The sequence below is a fragment of the Parasteatoda tepidariorum genome, chromosome 7 (assembly GCF_043381705.1).
Source record: "Parasteatoda tepidariorum isolate YZ-2023 chromosome 7, CAS_Ptep_4.0, whole genome shotgun sequence".
Lineage (NCBI taxonomy): Eukaryota > Metazoa > Arthropoda > Arachnida > Araneae > Theridiidae > Parasteatoda > Parasteatoda tepidariorum.
In genome coordinates, this window is record NC_092210.1 from 38,131,870 (window position 1) to 38,145,057 (window position 13,188).

The 13,188-nt window shown below is 29.9% G+C and overlaps 1 protein-coding gene across 3 annotated transcripts in view; it reads left to right on the top strand.

The window, feature by feature from the left end:
* Positions 1–6,038: 6,038 nt before the first annotated feature.
* Positions 6,039–13,188, top strand: part of LOC107455611 (ATP-binding cassette sub-family G member 5) — a 67,843-nt gene continuing 60,693 nt past the window's right edge. For 2 of the 3 annotated variants that reach the window (XM_043054726.2, XM_043054685.2), the window contains exon 1: positions 6,043–6,469. The gene's annotated coding sequence lies outside the window, so the exon portion shown is untranslated. Of the gene's footprint in view, positions 6,470–13,188 lie in introns of all 3 variants that reach the window. The other variant, XM_071183296.1, reaches the window with a different exon arrangement.

Sequence of the window (13,188 nt, forward strand, 5' to 3'; positions counted from 1 at the left end):
CTAATCTATCATAAAATCTTTAATTTCTGTCTTAAACTACTATATATATATATATATATATATATATATATATGATAAAAGTGATTAAAATAAGCCGAATTATGATGGCTTAATTTGAGATGAAAACTTAAAAGAACTGCTTTAAGCGTTGAAAATGGTTTGATATTTTGATTTGAAAAGCGCAATAGGCAATAATTAATCCAAAATTTTAGAAACGATTGTTTTTTCATAATTTGTTCAATATATTGTTATTAGAAATATTATATTTTCTTTTAAATAATGTCATTCTTATTTCATTGGCATTTTATTTGAAAAAATTTATAAAGGCAACCGAATTAAGATGAAATAAATTACGATGAAATAAATTACGCGATTTATAGATTGCATCTGAATACAAGCATATTCTTCAAAACTCATCACTGGTTATAAAAAATACTATCAATTGGTTAGATCCTAATTGGGAACTGTTGGTGTAAATGATCAAATTACATTCATTTACATAAAAATATCATTTACATGCATTTTTAAGTAAATTATCGTATATGTCCGAAACAGCAACAAATGCTAGTTTTGAGTTTACGATTACGTGTTTTCTACGTGAGATACGTTTTTTTACGGTTAAATATTAGAGAAACTGCAGAAATAGAAATGAATTTGATTATCGATTTCTTCAAGAAATTTTGCAATTCAAATTCAATTTTCAAAAAAAAAACAGGATGTTTTGAAAAATTCTATAAAATGAATACTATGCCATAAAAAAAATAATATTTTTCTCTTTAAAATTGGTAATTAGATTACAAAAATTATTCATAAATACCGTTTTTTAACTCAATTTTTACGTTTTATTCAATAATTTAATAATTATAATTCAAAAACTTTATCAACTTAAGTTCCTTATCTTCAAAGAATTAATCTTTTTGAAGTAAAACATGGGATGCATTATCTCAAGGTTCCTTAACGATCGTACCTATTTTTCTTTCTTTATTTATTAATTTTTACTATTTTTTCAAACTTCTCCTTTTATTCATACTCTGTTGAAATAGTTTTCAATAACATTTTAAACCCATAGACATCGAATGCTTTTCTTCCTTTTTTCAGATTCTTCCACTTAGTTTATGTTACTGTAAAACCTCGAAGTTTGGCAAATCCTCGGTTTCCTCAGCAAAACATAGGGTTTGAGTATTAGAAATTCGACGAATCCTTTAATATAATTCCATTTCGGACTATTACCAAAACCTTGTGATGAGACTTAAGAAATACAAACGCCTTCCTTAAAATATCATTGATTGATGTACCGTGGAAATGTATACCAGGCAGAGACACTTAATCGTAAGAAAAAAACATCTGTGTAGGGTATAACGGGCAAATGCGTATCGTGCTTGGCACTTAACCATAAAAAAATAATAAGTGTAGGGTACACATGGAAATGGTGCTTAACCTTAAGAAAGATTCAGTGTAGAGAATGCAGGGCAATGACACAAAACCCTAAAAAAACATCATTGTAGAGTATACCGGGCAGTGGCACTTAATCTTAATAAGCATTAGTTTAAGGTATACCGGACAAATGTTTATCAGGCAGTGGCACTTAGCCTTAAAAAGAATCAGTGTATAGTATATCGTGCAATGGCACGTAATTTTTTAAAAAAATCAATGAAGAGAATACCGGACAAATCTGTACCACGCAGAGGCATCTAATCTTGAAAAAAACACCAGTGTAAGGTAAGGTAAATCGGGCAATGAAACTCTCCTCATTAATCATATTAATAATAATAATAATAATAATAAATAGCGATTATTATTAATTAATTATTATGTTTTGGTGATTGATTTAGCGGTGGTGTATTAAATGCTGTATCCTGGATATTTCTCAAAAACCGCTCCTAATATGCATTTTTGGAATACTCATTGGTATAGTGAGTGGGAAATTTCAAGTTGTATGAAAATGAACCCTAGTAACTGTCCCGCAGATCATAAAGACACGGTTCCCAGTAGAACACCGAAGTCAAGCATTACTGGCTGCGGTCAGTAAGCAGGTGGGTGACCACTTTGATCAGCCTGCGTAGGGACCGAGGGTGCATGGTATGAGTCCTCGTTAAATTGTTCTACCGTAAAGTGCTCTACTTCTCGATCAGGTCGTCGGGCTACCAAAGCAGGGGAGCCATCCCCTCTGCAGAGGATCAAAATTGTCTTCAATTGTCTGCAGAGGATCAAAATTGGCATGTTTTCGGATCTTCCTCAGGGAGGATTCCCAGACCGCCGCCAATATCCCATTGTGCAGCTCTAGTGCGACGTTAATAAAGTATCTACCTAACTCGAACCTGATAACTTTTGAACCCTTCTCTCGATTCAGTTAAAAATTACCGATTAATTGGAGGGTGTGTTTAATTTGCATAAATTTTTTGAACTCAATGGTTTTTTTTAATTATTTTTTTTTAATTGATATTGTTCAAATATTTTCTCAATGTAATAACTTTAATTTCCCTTTGAGTTTTAATGCAATGTAGTGCCACATCCGTTACTCATGTTCTGAAACTCAAACTTACCAACAAACTATTATGTATTTGTTCCAAAGATATATTGCAATTCATTGATCATCCAATGAGTCATAAACACATAAATAAATTTACGGAAACAATAAGTAAAATATAGATATAAAATAAGAGATATGAAATAGAAATAAAACCACCAAAATACCTTCAATATAAAACGTCCTAACAACCTACAACTTCAAGAACATATTTGAAGTCTTAAATTATGACTTCATCATGTCAGTTCTTCAGTCTAGTAGAAAACAATATGCCATCTTGCCCTGCGTGAGTTATAACATTTCCTTTAATAATAAAATATTTGCGTAAAAAATCCTTGTCATATACAAAGAAACCACAGTCATTTTTCTTTGTTATGTTTCAATGTTTTAAAGTATTGTTTTAAACTTTGAGGGAAAACATATGAATTATTATATGGTATATATATATTTCAATGTATGTGAAAATAGTAATGCATGGAGGGCAGTTTGGGGGAAATAAAGTATAGGGATGATGGCGTATTCTCGCAATTTTTATGTGTCATATGTGGCAACATAGAGTGATCGAAAAGTAAAGACAAATTGCACCTGCGTGTACTAACGTAACATAATCGTTACGGAAATCCAGGCAACACAAAATAGAGCGGGAAAAAAAAACTTCACCTATTTAAAGAAGTTTCAATTACGTTAGATTAAAGCATTTGCGAACATGTAATTCATGGTGTTATGTGTGTCATAAATAAGTTAGAGATCAAATTTTAATGTTATATACTTGTTGAAAATCACGTGTTCTTTGATTGTTATTTATGATTTATGACTATTATGATTCAAAAGGTGCGTTTAGGGAAAGATGAGTGCGTTGCAATCGGTATTAAATTAGCCAGTCTAACTCTCAGAAGTTGCTATATTGCAGAGGCAGACATTGCAGCGTCCTATTTGACCGAAAAAGTATAAAAATATAGATCGTGGACAAACAGGTGATTTCAAGGAGGATCCTGAATTGAAAATTTTGAGAGATCATTTTTGATTTGCGTTTATAAAATGCGATCCTTCAATTTAGCCTCAGTGAAAAAACATCATTTATAGGTTTAACAAATGTAAAAATTATGTCTTGTCACCACTGTGTTATCTTTGTTTTGCCACCATTTAAGAACCCTTGTAAAAAATGTTAGAAAAAAAAAGCTGGCAAAGGGCTCGAGCTCTTGGCACAGATAAGTCTGATTAAAATTTAATTAACGTTGTTTCAGATTTGTTGAAAGATAAAGGCCAACTTTGTTTCAGAGACATCAGAAATAAAAATGGATTGAATGCCTTATTAGCAGCATGTATCTTGTGTTGAAGACAAAGGTCAAAGGTTACTTAAGTTGTGATTTATTATACTTATGTGGGAGCCCATGTTCCCCACATTAATGAACATTTGAAAATATCTTTATGTCACAGTTATTTTCGTACATTAATTAATTTTTAATACAATTAGAAATAAATTTACACAGTATCATTTAGGCATAGTTCTTTGGTTGTCTTTATTTTTCTTTTGTTTCAATTTAAGAAAATTGCTAACTATGCATATCTTTCCTCCAAACATCTTGTTTTAGAATTCTTGAGGATCTTCTTTTTAAACTTTTCAATCAAAATTTAAATCTGTATTCTCACCAATTTAATAATATTTATTTTCAATAATAATAATAATAATAATTTTGGGTTTTGGGGTAATAATAATAATTAGGGTTTCAGTAATAATAATAGTAATTAAAGATACGCAGGACAGTATTGCTCACCCAAACTTCTCAAGTTTTAGATTTCATACAGATTATTTTTTTGCAACTATTTAAATTTTTACAACTTAAAATTTTTTTACAAATAACAGGCAGCTCAGGAATACAACTTTTCGTCTTTATTTTAATAAACTCTATGATTATCGTTTAATTCGTTTCTATGAAAAAGTTTCATAAACTTCTTTGAATTAACAATCAAAAAGTCACTTTCTGTAGTCTCACTGCAACGAGTTTGAATATAGGCGAGATTTCCAACAATCTATCAATAAAGTTATGTTTTTAAATTTTATTTTTAAAATTATTTTATTTTACTTTTTTGGAAATGTCGTCACCATTCTTCAATTTGTTTTATTTGTGTGTTAATAATTGTGGCAAAAAACGGTGCCTACGTTGAATCATGATCATCAAAATTTTCTTTGACATCCTGCATGGAATTAATTCTGAAATATGGGAGAAACTGAAACAAAATTTTTTGGTAAATTACCTCAGAGAAGTTTCTAACATTTTCTCATTTTTAAAATTATTTTATTTTACTTTTTTAGAAATGTTGTCACCATTCTTCAATTTGTTTTATTTGTGTGTTAATAATTGTGGCAGAAAACGGTGCTAAGGTGAATCATGATCACCAAAATTTTCTTCGACATCCTGCATGGAATTAATTCTGAAATATGGGAGAAACTGAAACCCAATTTTCTAGTAATTTATCTCAGAGAAGTTTCTAACTTTTTCTTTATCACTCAAAAACTGAATTATTACTTTTTATTTTAGTTCTACTTTACACATTCAATCCAAATTAATATTGATAAAATTCTAATTTGTTTTAGATGGTATCGTTACATAAATAAAAAAAACAGCACATTATTAGTTCTTGAATTAAAAGTAGCTCGATATAAAAAAAATTAACTTAAAAAAAAAACTTGAACTTTTAGGCACAACTAATTAAGAACAACAAGACATATGACTAGTAACTAAAAGATTTAACGGATGCTTGAATTTCACACTCTCATAAATTGAAAGGTGTTTATATTTTGGCGAAGAATAGTAAAATATTGATACTTTTATTAGTATATTAGTACATTTGAACCAGTATAAAAGTTTATTTCAACTTTTTGTTGTTGTTAATTTACGTCGCACTAGAGCTGCACAATGGGCTACTGGCGACGGTCTGGGAAACATCCCAGAGGATGATCCGAAGACATGCCATCACAATTTTGATCCTCTGCGGAGGGGATGGCACCCTCGCTTCGGTAGCCCGACGACCTGCGCGCGAAGTCGAGCACTTTACGGTAGCACAGTTTAACGAGAACCAATACCGCTCACCCTCGGTCCCTACGCAGACTGATCCAAGTGGTCACCCACCTCAACTTTTTGTTAAAAAATATTTTGTAATAATTTGAAATTTTCAATTTATTCTATTTCGTATTAACTTAAAATTGGTTAAAAAATTATTTGCTTATTTTCCTACAGTAAGTATAACTTAACACTTAATATGCATTTTATAAATTTCAAACTAAGTTTAATTCTGGGTCTTAACAGGTAAAAGAAAAAAAAAATACTGCAGTTAAAATGCCTATTATTCAATAAATACAAAGAAAGAGCTAGAAATTTTTTTCTCTAAATCTCACGTTTTTGGGAAACGAAGCCAAACAGGTGAAAAGCTTCGTTTTGTGGCACGCCAAATTCTCGACAGGTAAATATTCCACAACGAGATAGAAAATAAAGATGGAAAAGGTTTCGGCTTTGAAACAGGAACCAAAAAACCGGTTTGATCGAAGCATTCCATGGCAGTAAACACAAACTTCACCTCCTCCTCTCCTCTTTGCATCTAATTTTTATGAAGGACAGGTTTCCAATCATTTTTACTAACAAGTCAGCTTAACCAATCACAGCGAAGAATCATTCCGGCCTCTACAGGTACTTTTTTTCAATGTGGATTCTATGTTGACGTGTGGAGATACCAAAATCGGAGTGTTCGTCAATTTACTGGTTCTGTTATTAATCTTGTCATAGCTATTTGTTAGTACTATGTAAATCGATTACAATTTTGTAATTAATGTAAAACGTTTGTATTGAGGTGAGGGCAATGAAATATGATTTTTTATGTTTACCACACCTGAAGATTTAGAGTTTAGATGACTGCTTCCGAAGTTCTGTGAGAAATTTTGAGCAGGTAAATAAACTTTATTCAGCTTTTTCACTTTTTTTCTTACTTACAATATTTTGTTTTACTTTTTAATGATTCCTATTCTGTTTCTTTTTTTCCTTCAAAATTTTTAGCTATGTTCTATGTTATTGGATGTAAATGATCTTTAATTTTAATGATTGATAAATAAAAGGAGCAAATATTTTGTTATATAACATAAGTTCTGAAATTCTAAAATATTTCGCGAAATGCTTTTGTATGTTCGTATTTTACGTGTGTGTTTTTTTATTGTTACATTTAGTTATTTTGATTTATTTTTATAATTACTTATTTCTTTTTTTTTCTTCTAAATTTAGAATTTATAGCTACTAATAATTAATAAAATATATTTTAGCTATCTTATTGCTATAATGAATTAGCCAATTAAAACTTTAGTTACAGTTTATTTCAATTACTGAATTATAATTACTAATGCGAAATTTATAAATTCTATTATTATTTTTTTTTTTTTTATAAAATAATATACAATTGACTTCTTAATACTTGATGTACATTTTCCTTCAATAATTCGTATATTTCTATCCTGTATAGCTTTCTGATAAATCCTAAAATATATCTCTGACGTACCATTGTCCATTAGGTATCTGTATCATACCTGTCAAAATAATTTCAATTCTTCAATACTTTACAATCTTGTATACTTTTTAAACTGCATATTAAGTGAAATGCAAATATTAATTTAAGTACAGGTAATTTTTTTTTTAAAAAAAATATCTATTCCCAAGTAAATAATTTAAAATTATCATTATAATGCATAATTATTATGAAGCATAATTTAAAATTATTAAAATGGTTAGTTGATTAAGTTAGACTACATTGCATTATTGGATAAATTAGCAAATGACTAGATTAGATTGATTTTTAAAATCACTGCATTTAATCTCACTGTATGAAAAATTTTAAATTTCACGAACATTTCATACTTTGGTATCTTATATAAGGAATAGCATTTTTGTTAAACTTTTTTTCTTCTTTTTTTTGTTTATCTAAATTTATTATCAGATTGTCCACCTCGCAATGAGGTGATCCAGGTTAGAATCCCAGCGGTGGATGATTGGGGCGAGTTCTGATCCAGATCGTACCGACCACAGTGTCGACGTAAAGTATTCTCAGCGTTAGACAGATCATAGGTTAAAATCTCTTTGCTCTCGGGCGAACTGCAAGAGGTTCTCATAGTTTCCACTCCATGTTATACATAATGCGGGTTAGTTCAATCAAAAAGTCCAACAAGTTTGTCCTAATGCTTAATCCAGGAGTTCCCTTGTCTTCTGGGTTGGGTTCAAAATCATAAGACTATGGAGTTGAGCGTTGATAGTAGTAAGATCAGAATCGTATCGGCTGTTCAACATCAGTTATAATATTAAATAGCAGTGTACCAATTGATAAATTTCTTTAATAATGCTCATCAATAGTAAAAGCTGAATTTTTTTCTGAATGTTGTTATGCTATAACTGTCATAAAAATATCTCCAGATTTTATAAAATGTTCATTTCATTTATAGCCTACCATTTTAACTTTATTAACCATAGGTTATCCATATTTTATTAACCATAGATATTAACCATGAAATTTAGCTACCTATTGGGTTTAAAGTTAGCTACTCGATAGGTTTAGATAAATTCTATATTTTAGTTTAGGGTATATTTGTCTGCACATTCTTACCTTTAGCCTATATCAAGAGAGGATAAAGTGACAGAATCTAATAATTTATAAAATCAAATCTTTGTGTACTCGAAAGCAATTTCATTATAATTATTTTTGTATCTAAACTGAAAATCAAAATTCGGTTGTACTATCTTAAAATCATTGAACTCATAGAGCAAAACAAATTATAACTATAACAAGGTTGGTAACTCTAAGTCTTCTCTAAGTAGCTCTAATGCTTAGTTACCCCATGTATTAATCTTTTGTCCAAACCAAGAGAGAGGATAAAGTATTAGAATCTAATAATTTAAGAAAATTAAATCTTTGCATANTTTTTTACGGTTAAATATTAGAGAAACTGCAGAAATAGAAATGAATTTGATTATCGATTTCTTCAAGAAATTTTGCAATTCAAATTCAATTTTCAAAAAAAAAACAGGATGTTTTGAAAAATTCTATAAAATGAATACTATGCCATAAAAAAAATAATATTTTTCTCTTTAAAATTGGTAATTAGATTACAAAAATTATTCATAAATACCGTTTTTTAACTCAATTTTTACGTTTTATTCAATAATTTAATAATTATAATTCAAAAACTTTATCAACTTAAGTTCCTTATCTTCAAAGAATTAATCTTTTTGAAGTAAAACATGGGATGCATTATCTCAAGGTTCCTTAACGATCGTACCTATTTTTCTTTCTTTATTTATTAATTTTTACTATTTTTTCAAACTTCTCCTTTTATTCATACTCTGTTGAAATAGTTTTCAATAACATTTTAAACCCATAGACATCGAATGCTTTTCTTCCTTTTTTCAGATTCTTCCACTTAGTTTATGTTACTGTAAAACCTCGAAGTTTGGCAAATCCTCGGTTTCCTCAGCAAAACATAGGGTTTGAGTATTAGAAATTCGACGAATCCTTTAATATAATTCCATTTCGGACTATTACCAAAACCTTGTGATGAGACTTAAGAAATACAAACGCCTTCCTTAAAATATCATTGATTGATGTACCGTGGAAATGTATACCAGGCAGAGACACTTAATCGTAAGAAAAAAACATCTGTGTAGGGTATAACGGGCAAATGCGTATCGTGCTTGGCACTTAACCATAAAAAAATAATAAGTGTAGGGTACACATGGAAATGGTGCTTAACCTTAAGAAAGATTCAGTGTAGAGAATGCAGGGCAATGACACAAAACCCTAAAAAAACATCATTGTAGAGTATACCGGGCAGTGGCACTTAATCTTAATAAGCATTAGTTTAAGGTATACCGGACAAATGTTTATCAGGCAGTGGCACTTAGCCTTAAAAAGAATCAGTGTATAGTATATCGTGCAATGGCACGTAATTTTTTAAAAAAATCAATGAAGAGAATACCGGACAAATCTGTACCACGCAGAGGCATCTAATCTTGAAAAAAACACCAGTGTAAGGTAAGGTAAATCGGGCAATGAAACTCTCCTCATTAATCATATTAATAATAATAATAATAATAATAAATAGCGATTATTATTAATTAATTATTATGTTTTGGTGATTGATTTAGCGGTGGTGTATTAAATGCTGTATCCTGGATATTTCTCAAAAACCGCTCCTAATATGCATTTTTGGAATACTCATTGGTATAGTGAGTGGGAAATTTCAAGTTGTATGAAAATGAACCCTAGTAACTGTCCCGCAGATCATAAAGACACGGTTCCCAGTAGAACACCGAAGTCAAGCATTACTGGCTGCGGTCAGTAAGCAGGTGGGTGACCACTTTGATCAGCCTGCGTAGGGACCGAGGGTGCATGGTATGAGTCCTCGTTAAATTGTTCTACCGTAAAGTGCTCTACTTCTCGATCAGGTCGTCGGGCTACCAAAGCAGGGGAGCCATCCCCTCTGCAGAGGATCAAAATTGTCTTCAATTGTCTGCAGAGGATCAAAATTGGCATGTTTTCGGATCTTCCTCAGGGAGGATTCCCAGACCGCCGCCAATATCCCATTGTGCAGCTCTAGTGCGACGTTAATAAAGTATCTACCTAACTCGAACCTGATAACTTTTGAACCCTTCTCTCGATTCAGTTAAAAATTACCGATTAATTGGAGGGTGTGTTTAATTTGCATAAATTTTTTGAACTCAATGGTTTTTTTTAATTATTTTTTTTTAATTGATATTGTTCAAATATTTTCTCAATGTAATAACTTTAATTTCCCTTTGAGTTTTAATGCAATGTAGTGCCACATCCGTTACTCATGTTCTGAAACTCAAACTTACCAACAAACTATTATGTATTTGTTCCAAAGATATATTGCAATTCATTGATCATCCAATGAGTCATAAACACATAAATAAATTTACGGAAACAATAAGTAAAATATAGATATAAAATAAGAGATATGAAATAGAAATAAAACCACCAAAATACCTTCAATATAAAACGTCCTAACAACCTACAACTTCAAGAACATATTTGAAGTCTTAAATTATGACTTCATCATGTCAGTTCTTCAGTCTAGAAAACAATATGCCATCTTGCCCTGCGTGAGTTATAGCATTTCCTTTAATAATAAAATATTTGCGTAAAAAATCCTTGTCATATACAAAGAAACCACAGTCATTTTTCTTTGTTATGTTTCAATGTTTTAAAGTATTGTTTTAAACTTAGAGGGAAAACATATGAATTATTATATAGTATATATATATTTTAATGAATGTGAAAATCATAATGCATGGAGGGTAGTTTAGAGGGAATAAAGTATAGGGATGATGGCGTATTCTCACAATTTTAATGTGTCATATGTGGCAACATAGAGTGATCGAAAAGTAAAGACAAATTGCGCCTGCGTGTACTAACGTAACATAATCGTAACGGAAATCCAGGCAACACAAAATAGCGAGGGAAAAAAAAGCTTCACTCATTTAAGGAAGTTTCAATTACATTTGATAAAAGCGTTCACGAACATGTAATTCACGGTGTTATGTGTGCCATAAATAAGTTAGAGATCACATTCTAATGTTATATACTTGTTGAAAATCACGTGTTCTTAGATTGCTATTTATGATTTATGACAATTTATGACTATTATGATTCAAAAGGTGCGTTTAGGGAAAGATGAGTGCGTTGCAATCGGTATTAAATTAGCCAGTCTAACTCTCAGAAGTTGCTATATTGCAGAGGCAGACATTGCAGCGTCCTATTTGACCGAAAAAGTATAAAAATATAGATCGTGGACAAACAGGTGATTTCAAGGAGGATCCTGAATTGAAAATTTTGAGAGATCATTTTTGATTTGCGTTTATAAAATGCGATCCTTCAATTTAGCCTCAGTGAAAAAACATCATTTATAGGTTTAACAAATGTAAAAATTATGTCTTGTCACCACTGTGTTATCTTTGTTTTGCCACCATTTAAGAACCCTTGTAAAAAATGTTAGAAAAAAAAAGCTGGCAAAGGGCTCGAGCTCTTGGCACAGATAAGTCTGATTAAAATTTAATTAACGTTGTTTCAGATTTGTTGAAAGATAAAGGCCAACTTTGTTTCAGAGACATCAGAAATAAAAATGGATTGAATGCCTTATTAGCAGCATGTATCTTGTGTTGAAGACAAAGGTCAAAGGTTACTTAAGTTGTGATTTATTATACTTATGTGGGAGCCCATGTTCCCCACATTAAAGAACATTTGCAAATATCTTTATGTCGTAGTTATTTTCGTACATTAATAAATTTTTTATACAATTAGAAATAAATTTACATAGTATAATTTAGGCATATTTGTTTGGTTGTCTTTATTTTTCTTTTGTTTCAATTTAAGAAAATTGTTAACTATGTATACCTCCAAACATCTTGTTTTATAATTCTTGAGGTTCTTCTTTTTAAACTTATCAATCAAAATTCAAATCTATATTCCTACCAATTTAATAATATTTATTTTCAAAACTAATAATAATTTTGGGTGCTTAAGATACGCAAGACAGTATTGCTCACCCAAACTTCTCAAGTTTTAGATTTCATACATACGATTTTTTTGCAACTATTTAAACTTTTACAACTTAATATTTTTTTTTACAAATAACAGGTAGCTCAGGAATACAACTTTTCGTCCTACTTATCTTATTTCAATAAGCTCCATGATTATCGTTTCTATGAAAAATTTTCACGAAATTCTTTGAATTAACAATCTAAAAGTCACTTTCTGTAGCCTCACTACAACGGGATTGAATATAAGCGAGATTTCCAACAATCCATAAATAAAGTTATTTTTTTTAATTCTCATTTTTAAAATTATTTAATTTTATTTTTTTAGAAATGTCGTCCCCATTCTTCAATTTATTTTATTTGTGTGTTAATAGTTGTGGCAGAAAACGGGGTCTAAGGGGAATCCTGATTACCAAAATTTTCTCTGACATCCTGCATGGAATTAATTCTGAAATATGGGAGAAACTGAAATCAAATTTTTTGGTAATTTATCTCAGAGAAGTTTCTAACTTTTTCTTTATCACTCAAAAACTGAATTATTACTTTTTATTTCAGTTCTACTTCACACATTTAATCCAAATTAATATTGATAAAATTCTAATTCGTTTTAGATAGTATCGTTACATAAATAAAATAAAAAACACCACATTATTGGTTCTTGAATTCAAAATTAGCTCGATATAAAAAAATTAATTTAAAAAAAAACTTGAACTTTTACATGACATATGACCAGTAACTAAAAGATTTAACGGAGACTAGAATTTCACACTCTCATAAATTGAAAGGTGTTTATATTTTGGCGAAGATTAGTAAAATATTGATACTTTTATTAGCATATTAGTACATTTGAATCAGTATAAAAGTTTATTTCAACGTTTTTTTTAAAAATATTTTGTAATAATTTGAAATTTTCTTTGTTCTATTTCGTATTAGCTAAAAATTGTTTACAAAAGTTATTTGCTTATTTTTTTATTTTCCTACAATAAGTATTACTTAACACTTAATATATATTTCATAAATTTCAAACTAAGTTTAATTCTGGGTCTCAACAGGTAAAAGAAAAAAAATACTACA